Source organism: Nicotiana attenuata, unplaced genomic scaffold (genome assembly GCF_001879085.1).
Source record: "Nicotiana attenuata strain UT unplaced genomic scaffold, NIATTr2, whole genome shotgun sequence".
Classification (NCBI taxonomy): domain Eukaryota; kingdom Viridiplantae; phylum Streptophyta; class Magnoliopsida; order Solanales; family Solanaceae; genus Nicotiana; species Nicotiana attenuata.
This window is the reverse complement of record NW_017671118.1, coordinates 298,684-312,183: the sequence shown is the minus strand read 5'-3', so window position 1 is coordinate 312,183 and position 13,500 is coordinate 298,684. Positions and strand designations below refer to the sequence as shown.

Here is a 13,500-nt window from a genome sequence, read left to right as displayed (position 1 = left end):
TATTATTCAGGCATAAAGAAGGACTGCAACTATATGGGCTATGCAAAAGTAGAAAATACTACTTAATAATGGTTACGTATTGGGACCACTAAATGATGGAATAAAGAATGGAGTTCACATACAATATTTATTTTATACTATTCACCTATTGCATGACATATAAAATTCGAGATTAGTGCCACTATATTATAGAACTTCATAAATCAGTAAAATATTGTAAAAATAATAAAGATTTCACAAAAAAATTAAGAAGGAATATCTATATTATTTTATTATTTTTTCTAATAATCATAGTGGGATCGCCAAAGTAGTAAAGACTTGAAAATATTATAAAAAAAGGCTAGGGTTTTTTACTTACTATAATAGAGATAAATATCTATTGTAGTATAGATAAAAGGAATAGATTTGAGAAGGAAGGGTCTTGAAAGAGTGGAACTTCTTCTGCTTAAGCATAATGTGCAAAACATATGTTATGTCTCTGTTAGATTTTTAATGGAAGTAGGTGTTCTCTATTAGTAAGACTAAAAATGCTCAAATTTTGGAAACTTAGAGGACATATAGTGCTCACTATTATAGTTAGAGAACTAAGTTAAGCATATCCTAAAAATAAGGAATAATTTTGGCTAAAAGTTGTCCCATTTCTTAACAATACAAAATATTCTTTGCACCAACATTGCCTACGGCTCTAGAAAAAAAGGAAATGTTATACAATGCGCATATATAGTGGGACATTAATCTAACAGGACACAGAAAACGTGCCGTCAAATACTCTCACGAAAATTGAGAATTTGAATAAGAATTCATCTACACAAAGGTCCAATGGACAACGCTGTGCCAGTTTCCACATCAAACTCCGGTACCGGCAATCGCCGGTCACGGCCACGCTATATGTTCTGTAGCTGCTTCAGGCGCTGTTGTCGCTGTTTCTGCTGCTTCTACTCCTACCCATGAGATACCTTAATCAGTGTTTTAATTTTATATCTGCTTGTACATATAAGTGCGCCTTTCAGTATACAAAAGTGTTGTATGATATGGTCAATTACTGAACTGAAATCAATTTTAGTTTTGTATTAAAGCTTTTCATCCTTTTGGTGAATCAAAAATTAAGTTGATGATCTTATACCTTTTGTTGACTGTGTTGAAATACTTTTATTATAAGCTATGTTAATGTCAGCGGACAACTGAAAAGAAGTTGGATTGGTAGGTATAGAATTAGGAGACAATTGATGTTCTTTCCGTGTTTTACTGTATGGATGCTGAAAATGGAATTTACATATGGTGACTACTTGAGTTATATGTTCTCATGTGCATTTTGGTTATGAAATCTCTCCATATATCCAATAAAAGGTTGCAGAAAGAAAATTTCTTTAACTGCTGGGATGTTTGGCTCTTTGTAAATATATGAATGTCATTGATATATACACACTCAAAATCAATGTATATGCTATGTTATAAGCTTCAATGTCCTGTCTAAATTCTAAATCTTTGTGTTGAAGTAGACAAGTGATCCAATTGTTTTTTGGTTCAATAAGGAGACAAATGGTCGGTATATAGTTTCTTCAATTAGGAATCAAGCCATGAGTCTGTAACTGCTTTTTATATGTGAAAAATTTCTTGTCCGCATTAGCGACGGGCAAGTGGAGAGTATCATTAAATGGAATCAAAATCAAGTGTCAATAGTTATGTCAAGGTTCCGAGCAGTTATTTGATGTTAGAATAGTTGTTGATGTATCTTAAGTAGTGTGGATACAAGCATAAAGCCAAAGATTTATGTTGAAGATAGAAGATGGATGGCATGTATGCATGACCTAGCAGGCATCTTTAGCTGCTGAGGTATGTGGTGCTGTTCCTACTAGTAGTTTTATATGCATTTCTAAAGATAAACGTATATGTGGGATAACATACTATTGCACTGCTATACCTATATCAGCTGAAATGGACTAGTAAGGCGTACCCGGTCGTTGTGGTTTGAACCAAAGATGTGATTTACTCTAGTGAGAGCTACCAATCTGAGATGTTTCAGAACTTCAATTTTGCATTCTTTCAACTGTAAGTTGACTTTTTAGCTGAAATTATATTCTAGCAATCTCACCGATAGCTTCTTTTGTTTCTTTGTTGTAATTTAGGGAGGTGTTTTCCCTTTCATAGGATCCAAGTGCAGGTGTGGGGTGTGGGATGTGGGAGAAGGGTGACAAAGGAGCTTTCTTTTCATCATTGGAACCATTGTAAGCTAAAAAGTTGATTGCTTTTCTTGTAGAAAGGACGTAACTGCTTGATGCATCTATATTGCTGATATATTTTTGCCTGAATATGGATTGAATTAGATTAAAACAAGGATAAAAGCACTTTTTCCTGCAGTAACAGAAAGAAACAAGGGCAGAAATTTATTTTGGAGTTCTAGCAAAAGAAAAGGTATATATGCAGAACTTTAACAAGAAAATTCCAAAAGTAAGGTCCCATCATGAGAACGCCAAATAATCACTGTTGCAACCTTACATGAACGGGACTCGTTCTATTGGTTTGTGCCGCTGAATCCTTGAGTTGTAAGAGGCAAAGTCATTGCTTCTGGAAAGCTATGTTCCAAACAAAGGGCAAATAGAGCTGCAATGAATAACCTAAATAAATTAATTCCCAGATATATAATAAATTCATCATATATGCCCAAACTTGATGATATTGCATGCCTATAGATGATTAAAGGCAAAATTTCACTAGGAGTTCCTATACTAAGCATCTTACTATCTTTTAGTTGGCTAGGTAATTTGTTTCTTCCATGCAGCATAATCAAAACGTGTGACAGTATTTTTGGGTCTATATTGAAATGTTACAATCTAGTGCATTTATGCAAAAGTGATCACTCATGCTGCTGTTGATCTTCGTGTGCTAAAAGCCTAAAACACCCTTCTAGGTGTTAGTTTATCCATCAGTCTGTTATTTATATCCTTAAAGGAGGAAAACTAGTGTGTGCATTAAATTAAATTTTTTGACTTATTCATCATAAGTTGTTAGTTGAAGCAGAAATATTTGATTTATAACGTTTAATATTTATGGAACTGGACAGAACTTGTTATGTTCTGATATGCTTCCCAGAAACTGTGGACTGCTGGCAATTTCTTAGGGAAGCAATTTCCATTTTCATTGCACTCTTAATGCTCCCAAGGACCTTTAGGAGGGGATTTTAAGATGGTTAATAAGATCAATTACCTGTTGGCCTGTCTGACAGAGAGTTGAATCTTCTTCCCTTCTTTTTTAAAATTCCTTGTGCTCTTTAAATAACGTTGGTGTCCATGTTAGCTTGAACGTGCTTTGACCAATCCACTGGGTGCCTACTACCTTCCACCACCAGCGCATGTATTGAGTAACTCTATCCACACTGTATCCATTCTAAGAATGGTAATTGTTATAACTGAAATGTTAAGAGTTAGAATGTTTGAACTTTAAGTGTTAGGTTCTATGTCAGATATTTTTCCACGTTGGACTAACACCATAGGTGTCTTGTCTTAAACACCTATAAAGTGATATGCCTTGTATCCATCACATTACCAAGCCTTCAATATATCTCTTGCACTTCCCTTATTTTGATAAGTGATATCAAATTCGATACGATCTTTATAAAGTTTCAAGCAATTCCTGCCTACCCGCGGTCTTACGCTGCCTGCCCGGCTAAAGGATCTTCTTCTTTCTAATGATAGGGTCCTCCGCCTAGCAAAATTCTCTTCTTCGTTTCTTCTTTCTGGTAATCGTGTTTTTTTAATTGCTTCCTCTTTCTGGTAATCATTATGGGATCACCACCCTTCTTTTTAGCAGTTGCTCTAGCGCGTCATGCCTCTGTCCAGCGATCATTCTCGCACCTTTCCTCGTCTTGACAGCCCCACAACCCCTTTGGCGGCACTGTGCCTCTTTTCAGCGATTGCTCCAGGGAACCACACCTCTTTAGTGACCGTTCCAGTACCACTGCTCTGCAATCGCTTCAGCAGCGACTTGCCTCTTTTCAAGGAATTATTCAAGTGGCTTCATGCCTTTCCTCGATGATTGTTTTGGCAGAGTCATGCCTCCTTCAATGATCGTTCTGGTAGCGCGGTGCCTCTTTCTACTGACCATCCAGCCATGCAGCGTGCCTCTTTCCAAACAATATTCTTGCAACAATTTTCCTAGCAAGATCTCATCCACCATGACTTCTCCAACAACTTTCACACACGATTTCCAGCGATATTTACTTTCTCTATTTCAATAATAAGCAAACTCAAGTTAGTTTCTCCACTTTTTGTTTGAGGTAAACGTGTATAAGTATTAGTATTAATTTGAAGTGTTGAGTTCTGTGATGGATATTTTCACACTGGAAAAATATTTTTACTTGTCTATGTATAACACTTTGTACTTGTTCAAATCTCCAAGTCTTCAATATATCTCATTTACTTGTCTTAATTCTCATTAGTTCATAGTACTATTAATTTGGTCCTGGAATATCCCATTTTTAGTTTAGGTGAAATCTAGGAATCAATAATGAAGCAGGAAATTGAAGTGTTTGGCCTCGTTGTATTCTAATCTGCTATGATAAGAACAGCAAAGAATATGTTCAAGTCATTTTGGTTTCACGAGGTAACGGACTCGAGAAGGACATGAGGAGACTAGGGGTGATAAACGAAAATTCCTCATCCCTTAATCATATAAGCATGTCTCGGCTCCCTACTCTCGTAACTCTCCTGGTGTGCAGCCACGTTTTCAGCACATCAATGTGCCTCTACTTACCTGCCCCTTATGCATCTGTTTTCTTCTCTGTTAAACTCCTGATAAGGAAAGCACAAGCCAAAGATAAAATTGATTCTTTGCTTCAAGAGTATTACAACCGAAACACTAGAGCGTGATGTTGTCCGCCTTCCCAACTAATTTCCGTCAAAGTCTGTTCTGGGACGTCCACCATTAGCAACGGAAATAGGGTAACCATTCTCATTTCAAGGAGCTTACCGATTGTTTGAGGCTTTACACATTGCACATTTTTCAGATCAATTCCTAAGTTTCAGGGTAGTGTTCTCATTGACTTTGTTGCTCTCTGCTTTTTCTTCTCCTTTTTATTTTTGGGTTTATTTGGTTGGATTTTTAGGGGCATGTGGAATGAGTAATGGTCATGGATTGAGGAGCCAAAGATGAGATCATAAAAAATAGATGCATAGTATGTTGAGTATGAATTTGCATCTTATGTGCTGCTGCAATCTGGAAAGTTGTGAAATGAATAGGATTAGATGGCCTCTTGTTACCCCAAGGGGGTGGCCTAATGGCTGAAGAATTGGAGTAAATAAAGTTCAAATTTTAGTAGAGGTGAAATTAGGTGAATTCTTCCCATCTATCCAAGCCTTGATGGATTGGGTTACCCGATACTTGTGAACTAGTCGACGTGCATGCCTATTTGCCCTGATATCACCATTTTTAAAATATGGCCTCTTTGGCGTATTCCTGAAAATTATAGTTCAGTGGCTATTGGAGTGCACTTTGGCTTTCTTTATAATTGCACAAACTGATTTCTCTCTCTTTTTTGTATCCTTGATTCTGTCAATCGAAGATGTATACAAGATACAGGTGGCAGTTTGTTTTTCATGGTATAAGCACCGAAAGGTGAATGGAGGATCCTAATCATGCTCCATTCTTTCAAAATGACCTCAATTTATCAAATCCAAAAGGAAAAAAATATCTCACTGTTAATCTAATCATCCCATTTATGTTTAGAGATATAAGTAACAACAACAACGACCCAGTAAAATCTCACAAGTGGAGTCTGAGGTAGTGTATACGCAGACCTTACCCCTACCCCGAAGGAGTAGAGAGGCTGTTTCCGAAAGACCCTCGGCTCAAGAAGATGGAAAAGACGAGAAGAAGAGGGAAATGACAATATATTAGTACCTATGTTGCTCGGACTCTCCAAAAGTGCTGCCGCACCCTTGTCGGATCCTCCAAATATGCACTAAATTTGGAGGTTCCGACATACACCCAACAAAATTTTTGAAGAGTCCGAGCAACATAGATTAGTACCATCAAACAGAAACCAAAGAAATAATATTAGCATCATAAGAACTAGAAAATAGTTGAAATGCAATAACAAAACCAGAAAATAAGCCCGATGCTATGAAAACGTAGGGATATGGAGAATACTGCATAAACCCCTAGCAATCTAAGACCACCTATATCGAACTAGCCTCACCCCTGGACTCGACTACGTCCTAACCTACAACCCCAATGCTCGACCTCCGCACCTTCCTATCAAGGGTCATGTCCTCGGAAATATGCACCAACGCCATGTCCTGTCTAATCACCTCTCCCCAATACTTTTTAGGCCGCCCTCTACCTCGCCAGGGCAAACTCTCGCACCTCCTAACTGGAGCATCAGGGCTCCTCCTCCGCACGTGCCCGAAATATCTGAGCCTTGCTTCCCGCATCTTGTCATCAATAGGAGCCACGCCCACCTTCTCCCGAATAACTTCATTCCTAATCTTATCCATCCTAGTATGCCCGCACATCCACCTCAACATCCTCATCTCTGCCACTTTCATCTTCTGGATATGAGAGTTCTTAACCGGCCAACACTCTGCCCCATACAACATGGCCGGTCTAACCATAACTCTATAGAACTTACCTTTGATTAACGGTAGCACTCTCTTGTCACACAGGACTCCTGATGCTAACCTCCATTTTATCCACCCCACCCTTATACGGTGTGTGACGTCCTCATCAATCTCTCTTCCCCCTGGATAATCGACCCCAAGTACTTAACGCTAGTTCTCTTGGGGATGACCTGTGCTCCAAGCCTCACGTCCATGCCCATTTCCCCCGACTTGGCGCAGAACTTGCATTCCAGATATTCTGTCTTAGTCCTGCTCAACTTGAAACCCTTAGACTCAAGGGTGTGCCTCCAAACCTCCAGCATGTCGTTAAGATCGCCTCGTGTCTCATCAATCTAGACTATGTCGTCAGCGAATAACATACACCATGGCACCTCCCCTTGAATGTGGTGTGTCAGTGCGTCCATCACCAGGGCAAATAAGAACGGGCTGAGCGCATATCCTTGATGTAACCCCATAACAACCGGGAAATGCTTCGAGTCGCCTCCCACTGTCCTAACCCGAGTCTTAGCTCCATCATACATGTCCATGATCGCCCTAATGTAAGCTATCGGCACACCTTTTGCCTCCAGGCATCTCTAGAGAACCTTTTTAGGGACCTTGTCATATGCTTTCTCCAGGTTAATAAACACCATGTGCAGATCCTTCTTCCTATCCCTGTAATGTTCCACCAACCTCCTAGTAAGGTGGATAGCTTCCTTAGTCGATCGACCAGGCATGAACCCGAACTGGTTGTCAGATATAGACACAGTCCTCCTCACCCTTACTTACACCACCCTCTCCCAAACATTCATGGTATGATTAAGTAACTTGATACCCCTATAGTTGTTACAACACTGGATATCACCTTTGTTCTTGTACAATGGTACCACCGTACTCCACCTCCACTCGTCCGGCATCCTCTTCTTCCTGAAAATAACATTGAACAGCCCAGTCAGGTACTCCTAGCCTGCTCTACCCACACACCTCCAAAACGCGATCGGAATTTCGTCTGGCCCGGTCGCTCTCATGCTCATCTTACGCATAGCCCCCACGACCTCCTTGACCTTAATGCCCCTACAATACCTAAAGTCTTGGAAACTCTCTGAATGCCCCAGATCACCTAGCACAATATCCCTGTCCCTCTCATCATTCAGAAGTCCATGAAAGTAAGTCTTCCATCTTTGCTTAATCTGAGCCTCCCCCATCAACACTCTACCGTCCTCGTCTTTGATGCACCTCACTTGGTCCAGGTCCCGAGCCTTCCTCTCTCTCGCCTTAGCCAGCCGAAATAACTTATTATCCCTGCCTTTTCCCCAGTTCCTCGTACGGACGACCAAACGCCGCCTTAGCCTCTGTAACCGCCAACTTTGCCTCCTTCCTCGCTACCTTATGCCTCTCTCGGTTCGCTCTCATCTCCTCCTCGCTTGTGCTCCCTACTACCTTAGGTACGCTGCCTTCTTCGCTTCCATTTTGCCTTGGACCTCTCCATTTCACCACCAGTCGCCTTCATGCCTGCCAGAGAAACCCTTCGAGACCCCTAGCACCTCTCTTGCCGCCTCCCTTACACAATTTGCTGTCATCGTCCATATAGCGCTCGCGTCCCCACTACTCCTCCAGGCTCCCATGGACGATAGCCTCCCCTCCAGATCTTTATTTTTAGTTAAGACTCCCCACCTGATCGTCGGGCTACCACGAGCAGACCTCTTCTTCCTGTTTAGAGATATGAGTATCAATACAAAAAATTTGAGGAAGGAACGTGTCTCTTGCAATGTGTTTTGTTGTGGGTACATTTTTGCTGGTCCATTTTCATTCTAGTAGAAAATGCTGAAAATTAGAGCTATTTGTTACCTTGAAAAATTTAGGCTCAAGACTTTGCATGGCAAGAGTCAATTTCAAGAAAAATCCAGGCATCCTTTTAGTCGTTTTTGCTTAAAATGAAAAGCAGGGTGTAGTATGGATTTGCTGATCTTGGGTCTTCAAGTTCCTTTGCTAAGAATCTCTTCAAAAAGACAATTTACTGTTTAACCTTCTTCCTCCTCTTTCGTCAACTCCGTATCCATCCATGCCTTCTCTCTCTCTCTCTCTCCAGCTTCCACAAATGCCATCAACTGTTCTTTAATTCTCTGACTCCTACCCCCCCCCCCCCCCTCCTCTCTCTCTCTATCTTGCTGCCGCTCACTCTCTCTGCCTCTCACAAATGAAATTATGTGATTAATGACAAACTGTACAACAACCTACTGCTTTTTGGCCTATGATAATAATCTCTCATGTTGCATGGTTCTACTATTGGTGCTTTAAAGCAATGTGTAACACAAACCTAAACCGTACCAACACAATGGTGTTTCTCTATTAGCTTAAAAAAATGTGCAAATATTTCACTTGACAATAGATGTGTCAGATCTCTTCTGTAAATAAATCTGGTTTTCCTCGTTAAGGAAAAGTAATGAATATTTGGATCAATGAAAAACTAAATGAAACTAGAAGACATTTCTTTGTTAATGTTTATTTCTTTAGCATGAAAGTGAGATCCATAAAGAAAAACTAAAGATTGTTCCAAAAGGAGACAAATTAACTGGAATTTGGTGTCTTTGATTAAGTGTTGAAGAACTATACAGCTCATAGAAGAGGAGACCTGATAAACTGCAGGTGTTACTTCGCTTTTGACGGAATGTCCAAGATTTCTCTTTTCAACCGGCTTCATATTATAGGAAGTTTGTCCTCACACTGGGGTTAGTTGTGCCATTTATGCTGGTCACAGTGAAGCATATTTCAGAAAGGATCATCCATTAAAATTTAAGAATTTACCATCATTTCACTAATTTGGAGTCAAGTCGTTTTCTTTTTTGGGTTAGGGGGAATTTTGGCAGGAGGGAATTCTTGCCTTGATCTCAGTATTGGCAAGACGAACCCAAATGAGTGGAATTGTTAACTCAAGATCAAAGAGCCTACTTTATGCGTTTACGTGTCATTGCTTAATCACTCAAATTGGAAGGGTTATGTAACTAACACATTTGGTTGAGTAAATGAATTTTGATTCTTAAACTTCTGTTCTTGTTTAAGATTAAAGAGCTTTCTGGAGGCAGTTTTTTGATGAATTGCATACTTGTGAACTGGTGTAAATACTTGATTTGTGCAGCAGGCACTATGACTGTTGCAGCAAAATGCATAGAAGTCCATGAGACAACAAGGATATTGTCGAACTCTGCTGCAAGATCTTCCGTATAAATTAGCTGAAAGTTCAAATTTCAACCTCCCTGTTTGATTTTGTTTCGCCCTCGTCTATATGTCACTGTTGTACTCTTGTAGTGTAAATGCTACCAGAATTCATAGTTATCCATCTTTTCATCGCAGGGTTCATATGCAAGGTAGATTATTCTCCTCGCACTGAAGTACTTTAATATGCAAGGTAAATCTACAGCTGTATGTTTAAGGATCAAGGTGTGACAGGAAGCATATTATTGCATTCATTCAAGTCTGACTCATTTACGAATGCTTTGATCTCTTATCTAAGTTGCCTCACATTATTGCACTTTTCCCTTTCAGTTTGACCTCTTTTGGGCTTTTGCCATGCCAGTTATGAACTGTGTCTGCATTTGCTTTCTTAGAGTTAGTGGTCCTCTCCAGTTCAATCCTAGCTGGTTGCTATTGATGAAGAATACGAAAATCTTTGATGCTTTACTACTAGTTCTATATATTTGCTTTCTATCTATTTTTTCGCGAGGTGCCATAAAAGAGAGTGATTATCCAGGATGTTACCTACAGATTGTTCCTTGTATTTATTCTGTGTCCCCTTATACGCTGGCTTGACTGCTAGTTCAAGTCGCTGTTTGATTATCTTTTTGTCTTTTCTACTTCTTACTCCTAATGTTCCAATTTTGTTTTAGAGCATGCACTTTCTTTTTGTATTTAATTCCTAGTAGTTACAAGAAAAATGCACCCTTTGACCTTATTTAGGAGGTACTCCTATTAGATGTAAATCTCATTGAACTGTGAGCTTGTACACAACTAAAATGGTCAGATTGACCTTATAAATATGGATAGTTTTGATTTTCACCGATTAGTGGCGTAAACATTCTTAAATCCTGATTAGAAAAAGTTAAAAAGTATTGCATGATGAAGTAAACCAATAACCGAAACCTTGCACTTAAATTCTTTAGTGAAAGCAAGTCCTTGAACTATCTTTCATACTCATTAACAGCATACTTATATTGTAAAACCTTGGATTATCGAAACTTGGGTAATACCATCTACTATTGACCAAAGGTAACCAACACCTATATTTTGTATGGTTAGTATATTGTCAGTTATAAAGATATTTTGCAATGTAACTCCAAATCAAGAAAAGATTTATAATATTCATAATAAGCACATATCCTGTTGACAATTGCCAATTATTTGTGCATTTTGTATATTATTTTTATTTGTGCCTTTTGGGGTTCTGACGGTTGAGATGGAGAGAGTTAATTGACAATGATTAGAACTTAGAAGTATGAAATTAGAAATAATAGCCAGGTCCAATTGGAATATAAGTGCAATTTCAACTGCTACTTAAAATAAATTAAGCATGCTAGATGAACAGAAAAATGTCTTCAACTAAGGTAGGATAGAAAATGAATATGTTGCTGAAACCACTAGCAAAGACATATTCGTTTTTCAGTTGATATTTTTTAATTAATCTATCTTTGACTCTTATGATTATGCATAATTGCTATTGTTAATCTTTTTTGTTGACTAATTTTTCACTAAGTAAACCCCTAAAGTGAGGCAAGGCATGAATTTCCGGCATGGGACAAAAAACATGAAATCTAGTTGCAGGATATGAAAGCTACTTCGATATTTTCGTATCATTATTTTAATATGTGACATCCCAGAAAAGGGGAAGAAAATTGGCGACAAATAGAAGTCGTCCTAAGAATAATAGCGCAAAGAGATGAAAAATGTTTTTTTATTAAAAATAATTTAAGAATCACGTTTTAAACTTTGTCTTTACGTTATGTCACTCCCTTGATTTTTGGTAGGGAGATATTTGAACACGAGTTCAAGCATTTGAATCTTGTCCTTCCATATAAGGATGGCAATACCAAGAGGCAAGAATAGGTAGGGTGTTAACAATATTTTTTGATATACTTAGCTGAATTTGGTATCTACTAGCTCGATTATCTGAATTTGTACTCAATAAAAAATAACCGTTACTTATTAAAAGTTTTTCTATACTCAAAGGCTTGAACTCAAAATCAGAATAATTCCATCCATCCAAATATTCGTAGATAGTTGCTAGGATTTCAATACACTATCCCATATTTTTTCTTCCCAGAATAGTCGCTTCTGCTAAGAGTTAAAATCATGCATATTTATAAAATTTTATAAAATGAGCAGCCTTTTTTACAAGTGGTCACTATTACTCATACTCGTGGCGCCAGAGGCGGATCCAGAATTTGAAGTTTATGGGTTCCTGTCGCAATCTCAAATTAATATACTATAATAACTGGGTTCACCGTTAGATATTTATAGATATTTAGTAAATTTACTGGGTTCCCGGGAACCCATACACTGTACTCTAGATACGCCCCTGCGTGGAGCAAGGTTGTCTGTACTTTGGTAAATATCGAATTACCATGCTGAAATCAAAAAATTTAAGACATTGGTATTTGTATGTTGGTATTCAATACGGTATTTGTTTTGTATTTTAAAAAATTTGGCATTCGTTATGTTATTCGATATATATTTATAAAAAAGATACTAAAATACTGAATACCGTACTGAAAATAACTAATTCATCTTTATATAGATATATATTTGATTAGAGAATATTAAAATTGTTCGGTATTACTTAACCTTTTTGTACCTTTAAATTGCTTCTAGCAACTCTTTAACTCGTCTAGTTTTATATAGAACTTTTGGCTGATATAATTGTTCAATTTCGACAAAGTGTAGGGAAGATCAGTCATAGATAGATATGGCCACCGGTACTAGTGTTCTATTTGGAACACATGCTTATCTGCCTCTGATAACGTTAAAAAATATTGCACGAGAGTTTTGTCTGTAGTACTCATATGTTTTCACAATGTTGTTCGTTCTTGGAGGCCTTTATCTAGAAAAACAAATATACACCATTTGTACATATGAGCAGAGGCGAACCCAGAATTTAAGCGCGACGAGGGCGGGCACCACTAACCTTAAATATGCCAATAATTAACGATAAAATTTTGTGTGCAGTTCTTTAAGAAACTAACAAGTATGACAACTTGTCCGCAATATATAAACAACCAAAAATTTGTAAAGAAAGAAAAACCACTAAGCAAAGGCCCATTCTCATTTTGGGCGGAACAGATCTACTAATTCTTTGATGGAAAATTTTCATAAACCCTAGAAGAGGGATCTTGAACTAAGAAATAGACCCTAGAAGCTAAAAAAGGCTATTGTTATCAGTGTTTTGTTATAAAATATTTTGACAAAACTGGTTTACTAGGTCTGTAATGAAGCCTTCAGTTTTGCGTAAGAGGCCAAGGTTTGGAAACCTGCAAGGTTAAAGGACAGAAACTATCATGGAATCCAAAAATCTAAAAGAAAACAAAAGAGGAAAGAAAAAAAAAATGCTAATTCTGCTTGTACTTGGTCTCGAACACTAGACCGAATGGTAAGGAAAGCTGGAAAGGTGCTTAAACTAGCAGCTCAACTACTATTGTCGTCGTCCAACTTGTGTTTGTCAGGGGGCCCAAGTAAATTATTTAAGGGGTCCTATCTGGATATACAATACATATAAAATCTATATATACATGGCTTTTACCGAGCCTAACGGGTTCGATAATCCTGCACCCTCCACTGTAGGTCCGCCTCTGATTATGAGCGTGTCATTATTGCCTTTATTCGTTCAATTGACTTTAGTTTAAGTCGAACAACCGTGATT

The 13,500-nt window shown here is 38.2% G+C and overlaps 1 long non-coding RNA gene across 5 annotated transcripts; it reads left to right on the top strand.

Annotated features, from left to right (window-relative positions):
- Positions 1 to 674: 674 nt before the first annotated feature.
- On the top strand, positions 675 to 10,444 carry LOC109206026. 5 transcript variants are annotated; one of them, XR_002064779.1, is made up of 3 exons: positions 675 to 1,833; positions 1,931 to 2,225; positions 9,730 to 10,444. It is a non-coding gene; the product is annotated as an uncharacterized LOC109206026 (long non-coding RNA). The 5 variants fall into 5 exon arrangements; XR_002064781.1 differs by having other exon boundaries at positions 675 to 2,049; positions 2,149 to 2,225; XR_002064778.1 differs by having other exon boundaries at positions 675 to 2,225; positions 9,945 to 9,999; positions 10,137 to 10,444.
- The last annotated feature ends 3,056 nt before the right edge of the window (positions 10,445 to 13,500 follow it).